Genomic DNA, 12,829 nt, shown 5'->3' on the forward strand with positions numbered 1-12,829 from the left:
ATCCAAAGTGCTTGTATATCAAAGCTGATTTCCCCATAAGAAATAACGGAAACTCAAATGATTTGCTCCACAACCCAAAAATATTCATATAAAAATGATTGCAATACTATAATATCATACAAAATAATAAAGAAAATACAAAATAGAAAGAAAAATAAACAAATGAACCTGCACTTATGTTTGAAAACCTTCCTGGCTGGTGTGTGGGAGACAAGAGAGAGGAGGGTTATTGTGTAGGGCGACTTTCACTATCACTAAGAGAATCACTGCTAAATGGAATCTTTTTCTGCATGGGGGCCAGTATATAAGCATACAGTTGCACAGATGTTGACTACAGTACAGTATTAATAAACTCTTGTCATATACTGTATTTAATGTAACTGGCAATAAGGCAGCAGAGGAAAGGGTCTATATCTGCAGGCAGCCTGACCTAGAATGAAGCAGAGCAATCCTAAGCTTACCCTTACATGGAAAAGCAAAGGGCCGTCCATAGGTGCTTTGAAGTGACAAAAAATGCCCTAGTGCCAGTTGTGGGCACCTTCCAATGTTCTGAAAATTCACTGATTTCTGCCAAACACCACAGACTGAGACCAAGCATCCGATCATGGAAGACGATCATCCACAATCACCAGAGAGAAAGAAAGAGAGAACCGTTGGGTCACTTGTGCTCATGTGATGTATGGCATCACATACTACTCGTATTGCAAGACACCGCTCATTTATCAAGTTGAAATTTATTAGAAATGTTTGCTTGGCTTGCAGAACAAGTTACTCTCAATCCAAGGTTTTACTGTATATAAGTGTGTTTAATATTTTGATGTATGTGTAAACATATATTACTGAATTGTTTTTCACTTTTCCAGCTAAATTCCTCCTTCAGATGATTCAAATTTCTTAGTTTTAAAACTAACGATTATTTTTGACATTGACTAGAAGAAATGAAAAGCAATTTACCAAAGCCTCTCTCTGTAAAATCTAAACACGTGTGGGCATTTATAGTTCCCACCTGGAGGGGATTCCTGATGAATCTCATCTACTCTTTCAAGTGTCAACTACTCATTCATCTACTTTTCTATCTCGTCACTTGTTTTAATGTGTTTGGTGTGGTTTTAACTGATTTTCTAGGTACCTAATAATGTTTGGACAACAACCAGGTTACTGAGCTCTTTCCCACACATTATGTCACAGTAATGTTGAGAGGTGCATATTACTCATTCTAGTCTACAGAGTAGGTAACTTGAGAAGACAGTCTATGTGACTTTCCCTAGATCACAAAGGGGTGACTGGTCTATGTGGGGCTGGATGGTACGGGAATCTTATAAAAGGTTTCAGAAATGGCATTTAAGGGTCCCCTGGTGTCTGGTTAAAAAAGGAAAAGTGGGGGGGGGGATAATACAGAGTGAGTCTCTGCTTGTAATGTTGTTGCCATTTATTGGTCTTACTTTGATTTCGTTTTTGATCTGAAAGAAAGCTAAAGGGTTATTTTTTCCTCACAAGCTTCAGAACCCTGCCAGAGAGAGCAACTAATTCCCACAACCCCCTGACTGTGGTCTGGGGTCTGTATTCAGGGGAGCAAGAGGTGTAGTGATGGAACAGAATCCCGCTCCAGCAGCAGGGACACACTGGACTGCTGGGTCCAGGGAAACTCTTCCCGGAACTGCCCCATTGCCTCATCCTCATTAGGGATTAAAGTAAATTATTAAAGCCACAACCCTGTGAACTGGTTGCATTAGCACCTAGAAAATACAGCCTAGGTTCGTAAAGCTACTTCCTACTATGAAACACTTTGGCAGAAGTGGTGGTTCAAGACAGGCCTGTAACAATGTAAGGATTTTTACAAGAGCCTGGGGGGTGGGGGGGGGGGGGGTTGGAGGAGGCACATTGGAGGAGAGGTTGGCAGGAAGCCCAAGGTACCCCAGGAGCCTATTCATAAGCAGTCCTTAGCCACCGAAAAGGTGAGGAGCTTTACCCAATCCTGGAAATATGAACTTGTGGCCTGATGGCACCCTTGGAATTGAGTCTCTTTAGTGTAAGATGTCAGAAAATAAGGATTGAGAGAAGCTTCAGGGATTAGGGAAAATGGAAAGGGGGCATGTACAGAGGAAAACAAAGGCAGGTGGAGGGTAAAGGCAAGGAGCAGGCATTAGTGGTATGATGGTTAATTTTATGTGTCTACTTGGCTGTGCCACAGTGCCCACATAGGTGGCCAAAAATTATTCTGGATGTTTCTGTGAGGGTGTTTTCAGTGAGATTGACATTAAAATCAGTGAACTTTGAGCAAAGCAGATTGCCCTCCATAAGGTAGGTGGGCCTCCTACAGTCCTCTTGAGGAGGGACCATAAGGCAAGCTGAGGGCAAAGCACAAGCTAGCACAACTCCCCCTCCCCCAGATGGGATGTGTATGCTATTCCTCAGGCACTCCTGGATGCCCAAGAACAAAGGAAAGGGAAGAAAACAGATGGTTAACTGATAGAGATCACAGTCATGCAGGACAGGAGTCTTCACCAGTTTACAAATGTCTTAGTAAATTACAAGAAAAAGGCAATCTTATCAATAGCCTAATCTCTAGAAACCTATAGACTCAGTTTCCTGGAATCCCTAATATCACCCTCCCCGCCCCCCAGAGTGATGTGGAGAACAAAGGCAAGATGGAAATGACAGGTAAAATTAACTTTCTTTATAACTTGCAGCCCATTGACAAATACTTGAGGCAAATACAGAGTATAACCCCCCTAGTGTCATCAGGTTAATGGAGGGAAAACATTAAAGGAGGGAAAACAACCTTAACCTGACAATAGCAAGCCCCCTGGCATCTTATCAGTCCTCTTTAGCTTACGAAAGTCCTTCTGGAGGCCTCCCTTTTGTCTTTACTGCCTCCAACTCCATAGTATATAACCAGTCACTCCTCACAATCCTAGTGCAGCTCTTTCTGCCCACGGGTCCTGTCTCTGTGCTTTAATAAAATCACCTTTTTGCACCAAAGATATCTCAAGAATTCTTTCTTGGCTGTTGGCTCCAGATACTCACCACTCCAAAACCTGATCACTCTGAACGTTTGAATAGAACAAAACACCCAACCCACCTCCCCGGAGCAAGAAGAAATTCTGGAGTATTTGGCCTTCATTTGGACTTGAACTGAGGCATCCACTCTTTCTTAGGTCTCCAGTCTGTGGGCCTTAAGACGTGAACTGCAGGTTTTGGACTTGCCAGCCTCCATAACAGCATAATGCAATTTTCAAAATAGGTCTCTTTAAGGGGCACCTAGGTGGCTCAGTTGGTTAGGTGGCTGACTTTGGCTCAGGTCATGATCTCGCGGTCTGTGGGTTTGAGCCCCAGGTCGGGCCCTGTTCTGGCAGCTCAGAGCCTGGAGCCTGCTTCCGATTCCGTGTCTCCCTCTCTCTGCCCCTCCCCTGCTTATTCTCTGTCTCTTTCTCAAATAATAAACATTAAAAATTTTTTTTTAAATAGATCTCTTTAATACATATATACATCTATATATTTCTAGATCTCTTTAATATATATATGTAATGCCCCCGATTTCGAATCCGAGAGACCACCAAGGAGCCGATACCGATACAAATGCACGAGGGTTTATTTACAAGCTCGAGCTTGGGCCCAAGTATACCCGACACAGCGGAGCAGGGACCTGGGCCCCTAGGTTAAGAGGCGTAGCAGTTTTATAGGGGCCAGTGGCCAATGAGATTGTAACACACACAGAAAGTTGCATAGTCATGTCAGTCCACATGCAGGTGGCCAATTGAATTACAATTTACCCTATAGTAACTGTTTGAACTAGCCTATCACTCTGGTCAGAATTGGCGCGCAAGTTTGGCGGGCAAAAGGCGGGGTTTACATTTTTTGGCGGTTAGGGGTTCCACCTTCCTAAATGAGCCGGTTTCCAGTAAGGGTGTGCTCAGCGGCTTGACTAGGGTGGGGGAGTGTCTTAAGCAATAAGTAGGTCATGTGGGGGTTATACATGAGATGGTGGGTGTAGCACAAAATGGAGTTAGTCTTGCTCTGCTTGTCCAGGGGTACGGGATTTTTGTTAAATTTCTTGGATCCCACAATATATATACATCCTGTTGGTTTGACTTCTCTGGAGAACCCTGACTAATGCAAGTGAGTTGTAATCTTCAGGCTACAGGAAAGAAAATTGCAGCCGGTGAACAAAAACCAGGGATACAGCACCAAGAAGCCAAACTGTGGCTCTGTTTGGCAAGCATACAGATACTGACTACACTCTTGGCTTCTTAATTTCTCAACATCAGTTTCTCTTTGCTAACCTTTCTTATTTTTAATTGAATTGATCCCATCATATCTTATGTGTTATTATAAATCACCTTAATTCTTTTTTAGGATAAGTTAGAAGTATAAATAAATAAGTAGATTTCATCATTTGAAGTCATTATGTAAAGCTATATTTATATTTCTACATATAAGGAAAGAACATATGAACTATCTAAATCGAAGAAGAAATGATGAGATATAGCTGATAAATTCCCAGAATTTAAAAAGATGTTCAATGAAGTCCTAGTGTGTGTGCAAGGAAAAATATTTTAGTAATAGAAAAGAAAGTGTTTTTTTAAGTTTATTTTTGAGAGAGAGACAGAGAGAGAGAGAGAGAGAGAGAGAGAGAGAGGGCACACACCCTCACAAGCAGGGGAGGGGCAGAGAGAGAGGGACACAGAGAATCCCAAGCAGGCTCTGCACTGTCAGCAGCATAAGCCCAACACAGAGCTCAAACTCACAAACCGGAGATCATGACCTGAGCCAAAATCAAGAACTGGATGCTTAACTGACTGAGTCACTCAGGTGCTCCCCAAAAAAGAAAGTATTGAAATTAATCCAGAGGACAAAACATCAAGCTACAGAGATGGGTTAAAGAACCAAAAACTCCACATTAAAAAAAAATAAAGGACAGTTTACAAAAAGGGGAAAATGAGTTTGTGTGAGTTTATCTGCCTAAATTTTTATGAGATTTATGGAATTAAAAATATTTTATGGTGGGAGAAAATTAAAAGTTTCAAGGAAAAGACATATATATGAGTAATGAAACATTGTGCTATATTGTCTCTGTACATCTGTTTTTCAAATGTGTATACTTCTAACTATAAAATATTTTTCTAAGTTAATAATAATTCAGGTACAATTTCATGCTATGCCATCAGGAGGAGTCTGAGGCATTCATGACTTTATGTAAGATTATAGCAAGGCACTGAAAAATTCTGAAGAGCAAGCAACTGGGAGAGACTGTCCCACCACAAAAGGGTAATAAGATAAGAGTGAGGACTCCAGCCCACCTGTCCACATGAGAACCTGGCCAGCATGCAAACCCAACCCTGTAACAGCATTGCAGGAAAGCCCAAAGGTTTCAGAAAGAAGAATTCTTCAGCTTATAACTCATTTCTCCTAAACAGAAAGTGTCCTTCAATCTCATCTCTTTGCTCACTTGTGTTGTATCTCATACCAATCCGACCATGAAGCAATGGCATTATGGTGGCTGCACATGGATTGTGTGACAGTCCAGGGAGGAAGCCAGATATTTTCTCTAAGACCTTGGGTTGGCTCATTTCCTCCATACAGCTTCCTCTGATTTGGTGGGAATCAAGGGGGAGCATAAGGAGTTGTGGGTTTTTGTTCTTTAATTGGGTAACTTTCCCTTCATTTCCCCATTCTAGTGATTGCCAAGGAAACAATGTGGGGGTTTTTCAACCATTGGTAGCCGGCCCTTCAAGTGTCATTAAAATATAGTTTGAAGAAAACATAAAGTAAAGCTATAAAAACTGAATATGCGGGGGTTTTTTTAGGCTTCTTTCTTTACAAACACAAATATGCTCAAGTTCCTCTATAACCCATGACATGCCTTTGTGGTTGAGCCTGAAGGCTACTGCATTAAGAAAACATAACCCAGAAACTGTGGTCGTTAGATGGTCATTGATTTCAATGTAACTTCTAATCTCCCAAGCTTAAACTTTAAAGAGGTCACGTATCTGGGGCATTGTCCAGCGCTCAACCTCTGAAATACCTTCCCCACATACCTTGATGTGTATGAATTGTGTATGAATCTGTGACTATACAGTTTGAATTTTATGAACAATAATTTTACTTAAAGCATATTAGGATATATAGAAAAGATACTTGGGTGCCAGACAGAAAGTTCTATGAATCCTGAAGAATTATTAGAACCTGTTAAATAATTCTTTTTTTTTCTAACCATATCTGATCTCTTAAAGTTAGAAATAGTTAGAACATAACATGCATTTAATTAATCTTAACAGTGAGGTTAAAAACAGGAAGAGGTCTTTCAAAAGCACCGATAATGACAAAAAAATTAATGTATCAGAATGGAAAGTTCTTTCTGATAAGAAAAACCTACATGATGGAAAAATATGCATAAAGAAATGATGGTTTGAGACGTTAAAAAAATCCATGGCTTTTACTGTTTAATATTTGAATTAATCTAATAAACAAATGTCTGCAGTTTAAAAAATTGAATATAAATAAAGGCTTATAATGAAAAACAGCCTTTTTCTATTCCATTTCTATCCACCCCTGGTCCTGCTCTCCAAAAGCAACCACTTTTATTTTTATTTTTTTTATTAAAAAAATTTTTTTAAACCATGAAAGAAGAGAGAAAAGAAAGAAAAGAGAGAAAGCATGAGTGCTGGAGGGTCAGAGAGAAAGGGAGACACAGAATTTGAAGCATGCTCCAGGCTCTGAGCCCTCAGCACAGAGCCCGACACGGGGCTTGAACCCATGAACTGCAAGATCATGACCCAAGCCAAAGCTGGACGCTTAACCGACTGAACCACCCAGGTGCCCCCTGCAGTAACCACTTTTAAATCTCTTATGTGTATTTTCTGTTTGCCTCCACATTTCTAAATAATAAATTTAAGCTCTTATCTATCTGAGGATATTTGCACTACAGGTATGTTTGTCTATTATCTCTGCTTATTTTTCTCTCTCTCTTTCTCATATTTGGAAATGTCCCCCAAATATCTGATGATCCCTTCCTTTAAAGAGCACTAAAAAGTGGATTGGAAGCTCTGGGAGTAGAGGGTTGGCGGTGGGGGGCGGGGGGGGGGCAGACAAAAAAGATAGAGCTAATCGTTTTGTAATGGAAACGCCAATGCTCCCAGTGGTAAAGTATTATTTTTTTCCTTAGAACTGCACTAGAAAATAGTTTTCTATAAACAGCCCTTGAATCTTCTGCCCAGCTGGAAGCCAAATTCTCTGGGAGAAAGAGGGTGAGCCATGGCTTTGAGCCCCCTGCAAATAGCTCACTTTCAAGAAACCCATTTTCATCTCAGCCTATCCTCTGCCCTTGAAAGTCTAAAATAACAGCGGGAAATACTTAAGACATAAAGGGGAAAAATCAGGATACAAAATTATATACACATTATGATTTAACTATATTCAAATGTGCGTGAGATAGTTAAAAACAAATACACCAGAATATTGAGTGGTTATGACTATTTCTGAGGAGTGCTATAAAATGTGATGGCTATTCCTTTCTTGATATTTTTGCTTATTTTACAAAATTTTTCTACAAAGCATTGCATTCATTTAAATATTAGGGAAAAAATTTGGTTTTTAAAGAACACGTATCAAGATGTCAACAAGAAAACCCACAGAGGTGTATGTTGATATCAGAGAAAAAAAGTTTCTCAGCTCCCAGCTTAAAAGATTTACAAGTAAATATTTAATATATATTAACATTAAGAAATATGAGTAAGATGCTAAGAAATTTCCTATCGATATGCTGATATATTAAAATGGCCACTTGAGAACTTGGAAGCCCTGCATAAACCCTGACTCAATCCTTCACCTGAATTTGTGTTTATCATTGGTTTTTCATTAGTTTTATCATTTAAAAACAGTCTATGTGAAAATTACAACCTGTAGTATTGTAATAATGTTATATGATGGCAGATGATGACCACATTTACTGTGGTGGGCAATGAGTAACATATAGAATTGTTCAATTGAATTACTATGTTTTACACTTGAAACTAACACTGTATGTCAACTAAACTTCAATAATAAGAAAAAAAGTCTGTGGTCTAGCTTTGTATCTTTTGAATTTTATACAAATGAAATCGTACTGTATGCCTTATTCTACAGGGATATTTTTCATTCCATGTTTGTGAGTTTTGTGAATAATTGTGGTATTTATATGTCTATTCTAGTGAATACCTCCATTATCACATCTTTATTGAACATCTTAGCTCTCCATTTCTTTATTTTTATTTATTTATTTATTTATTTATTTATTTATTTATTTAGAATGAGTGAGCAGGGGAGGGGCAGAGAGAGAGGAGAGAGAGAGAATCTGCACTGCCAGCGCAGAGCCCGATGTGGGGGCTCGCACTCACGAACTGTGAGATCATGACCTGAGCTGAAATACAGAATCAGACACTTAACTGACCGAGCCACTCAGGTGCCCCTTCATTTCTCTGGACAGTATCCATTAGTTCCCTCTAAAATCAATGAGAAATTAGCATATTTACATTTTCTCTCCTGTAACTCCAACCGGAAGTCAAGATGCATTGTTATTGTTTTCTTTCTTTGATTTATCAATATATTCTGCTGATTTCTCCACTTTCATGTTTAGTCCTTAAAAATGTAAAAATGCACACCATTTATATGCATAAGTGAATTTTGAAAATATTTAATTATGTGCCACTAATTTTATACCCCTAAAATATTCTTGCTTATTTATAAATTAAATATACGCATTAATGTACTAATTTATTGTGGACAAATCATTAAGTCACACACAAAAATAGAACTTTTGAAGGGATAAAAAAATGTTTTCTTACCTTTCTTCACTGAATATCATGCACTTCCCCTGGGGTATAGGTGCTTTCCTGATTTAGACGAACTGTCCTCAGTCTTTTCAGGATCATGTATCCTTTTGAACATCAAATTAGCATTATGGACTCTCAGAAAAATGCACACATTTCGCATGGTTTCAAGCAAACCACAACTCAGGAGCTCCCTAGGAATTCAACCTTGCTGGGTTTATAGACATTGCCGACTCCAGAATCTGTAATAAAGAGAAAAATGAAACATAGTGGAGCCATTTGACAAGACACAAGCATCCTAGTTAAACTAACCCTCTGTGATTAAATATGTAATACAACTTGTTTAAGATAATCTCTCCAATAGTCCCATAGTTGAATGAAGGAGAGATCTCACAGTTCTCTTGTCTTCTCTCCTGTCTCCCTCTCCTTTTCTTTCCTGTTCTCCCTCTCTCACCTTCCTCCTCTCCCTCTCTCCTTCTCTCTCCCTCCTTGTTTACTTCCCTTTACTTTTTCTTCCTTCTCCTCCCACCCCAAAATAAACCCTCCAAAACCCAGGATTAGATTTTCTTCAACAAATGTGCTCCACCTACTGGTACTTTAAAGAATTTCGTATTTAAATACAATTTGGGGGAGCCTGGTTGGCTCAGTCGGTTGAGCGTCAGACTTCAACTCAGGTCACGATCTCGCGGTCTGTGGATTCGAGCCCCGCGTCAGGCTCTGGGCTGATGGCTCAGAGCCTGGAGCCTGGAGCCTGCTTCCAATTCTGTGTCTCCCTCTCTCTCTGCCCCTCCCCCGTTCATGCTTTGTCTCTCTCTGTCTCAAAAATAAATAAACGTTAAAAAAAAATTTTTTTTTTAAATACAATTTGGGAAACTGGAAACACTGACACTTAATGGAAATTATTTTATCACCTAAATTTTAGTACCTCAGAAGATCTTGGTAATTTAGGGTCTAAGATCATTTTTAAAAATCTAAACTTAATATGTGGTTTATCAAACTTATTTACGTAGAACATGTATTATTTTAATGTCTTCTCATATGTGGAAACACAGTCACTGTATAATGTTTTAAACCTCATTACAATCACATCCAACTTGTCCCTTTTGATTTCCTTCTTCCCTGTTCCATTTGCTCCAGGAGCTGCTTCTCTTCCTCCTTCCCTGACCCCTCTTCTCAAGCTCATTTCTCTGTCCCCAGTTCAGTCTCTGACTTTGCTTTCTTATGACACTGCATGCACTTCCTTGGATGACTCCCCTTCTTCCACTTTTTCAATTATCAATACAAATAATTGGTAAATATTTGTTTCTAGACTGGACTTCTCTACTGAGCCTTAGACCTGCATCTCTAAATACTGGCTTGCAGGCACGTCAAGAACATCACAACTGCTCTCCTCTTTTGTTAATGGCATCTAACCCGTTCCAGTGTCCACTGCACTTGAAGAAGCCACCCCAAATTTAATGACATAAAACAGCCACCATTGTATATGTTCACAGATTCTGTGAGTCAAGAGTTCTGATGCAGCATGTCTCTGCTCCACATGCCTGGGCATTCTCTGAGAAGACTGTCTTGCCCTTACAAGGAAGATACCGTATTTCCTTCACATTACTACAAAGGAGAGAGAGAAGTAATGATGAAAAGTGGGTCCTTATTCTTTGTTTCCTCGAAATAGTCACATTATTTAAGTACTACACTGTTAAATGGCATAGAAGATCAAGTTTATAATAAAGAATAAAAACTACTCCCAGCAAAAGTTAATTTGTAATGATATAACTTAAAACGTTCTTTGAGACTATCTACTGAAATTTTTAAATAAACTGCAACTTTAACTGCAAGAAATTGATAAGCTGGGTTGAAATTGTGTACATTAAACTTATTAGAAGGATGTCAAACAGCAGGCATTGGAACATTCTGAAAGTCTCAGGCTGCCTCACCAAATCAGCAAAGGGAAGCAACTTTGACCAAACCGGCATTTTATCCACAGATGCATTATTCCCGTGTTGTTAAATACAGGCATCCAACTGGTGCAAATTTATTTATAAACTTGAATTTGATACCTCCCTAACCATTTCATAAGCAAACGTGTCCATGACGGAGTCAATGTTGCAACTCTAAACAACTGCAAAGCCTAAATGACTTTTCTAAATGACCCTATTTGTGTCAGCTCATTGAAACCAATGTGGATTGAACTGTGCCAACTTCTGTGCAAGCATGTTTTGAAGTACGAACTGAATTAATAGGTGAAGCATTCTTTATAATACTGATTACTGATGAATGAGTTTAACTTCTAGAATCAAAACCAAGTACGTTGATTGGAAGGTGAAAGGCAGTTTAATTACCTTACTCAGCTGGTATGCTAGTGTGTATCTGGTATTAACGACCTGTAGAAACAGGTCTGTGAGGTTTTATGCTGTACAGCCTGACTTGGTTTCAGGCAACAATACCAAATCTACTCAGCTATTTGTAAATATCTAAGCTTCTCTACTTAAATGTGCTAATTTAGGTTTATTATGAAATTGGAATTTTACACGAGTGTTTGTTTAGGAAGAAGGATCAATTTTTTTAAATATGGGATTTCAAATACATAGTACTTGTGGCAGGGATAATAGAATACATCCCTGAGAACCATTTTTTTTAATATGAAATTTATTGTCACTTTGGTTTCCATACAACACCCAGTGCTCATCCCAAAGGGTGCCCTCCTCCATGCCCATCACCCACCCTCCCTTCCCTCCCCCCCCCATCAATCCTCACCTGAGAACCATTTCTAAATGGGTTCTAAGAGATGCATACAGGGAACTTCTGTCTTCACAGACTAGGAATAAGACAATTACATAGAAAGCCAAGCAATACCAAGCCTGATTACACAATATGTTGCAAAACAGCGTTGGAAGGGTTAACAAGTCACCCACAATGTAGTAGGCAGGCATTATAAATAAGGGAAGAGCCACCTTAAATATTTTCTAGTGTAGTGTACATTAAATGACTGTGAATACACACTGTGGTGAAAGCAATACTAAAGATAAAATGTGCTGAAGGGGTGGAGATTGATGCCAAGGAAAGTTCTTGGAAGTCTGAACTGGCTATGGAAGGATGGACAGAGCATAAGAGATTGTAAGCAGGGGTTGTAGCAGCCTGACTAAAGGCCAGATGGGAGAGATTTAGAAACTGTGCAGAATAATGAGTAGGGGGCATGAAGGCTGAGGCTGAAGGGCAGGGGAGAACTGTAGAGGAAAAGGCAGAAAGGAAGTACTTGGGTCAAACGGATAGCCTTGAATATCAGGTTTTTTGCATCTTTTCTGTAGAAGTGGAGGATGACTAGAATATTTGAGGAAAGCAGTAGTCATGGGATTTGGGGAAGTTATTGTGAAGGGAAAGAATGGAGGTCCAAGTGTCCAGAGACAGGTAGGGCGTTGGAAAAAGTTCAAGTGAAAGGGAAGAGTAGAGTGCTGACAGCAGACAGAAGATTAGGAAACCAAGAACAATTTCAAAGGGATACTCAACAGGATTTAATTAGGGCAATAAAAGAGGGAAAGTCAAATCTACTTTGTGGTTTTGGGATCTAATGCCCTTCCCCCTTGAATCTGGAGCTGGCCTTAATGATACACTGGTAACCAGTGCACTTTAGAGGACACGATACCACATAACCTCTGGGGCTAGACGAGAAAGAAGAAACCACGCTGCCTCTGCCTTGTTTGGTGGAATACCTGTTCTCAACCACCTGTACGTTACAGACCGAGCTGAACCTAGTCTTTGAAGTTGTCCCAGCCTAGGTATACAGGTGTCAGATGATTCCTGTCTGGATGAACTGTAACAGCAACAGACACATGGAAGGATAGATTGTAAGGGAACAGTGTTTGACCTTCTAATGTGATGCTCTTTAGCATGCAGAAGTTTTTCTCTCATTAAACATTCAGTTGAATATGTGGGTAAGCAGAGTTTAGTGATGGATATAAAATAGTGGTTAGAAATTTGCTCCAAAGCATTTACACGCCATTCCTCAAATTTCCACCCCTTATGACCAC

The sequence above is a fragment of the Prionailurus bengalensis genome, chromosome C2 (genome assembly GCF_016509475.1).
Source record: "Prionailurus bengalensis isolate Pbe53 chromosome C2, Fcat_Pben_1.1_paternal_pri, whole genome shotgun sequence".
Classification (NCBI taxonomy): domain Eukaryota; kingdom Metazoa; phylum Chordata; class Mammalia; order Carnivora; family Felidae; genus Prionailurus; species Prionailurus bengalensis.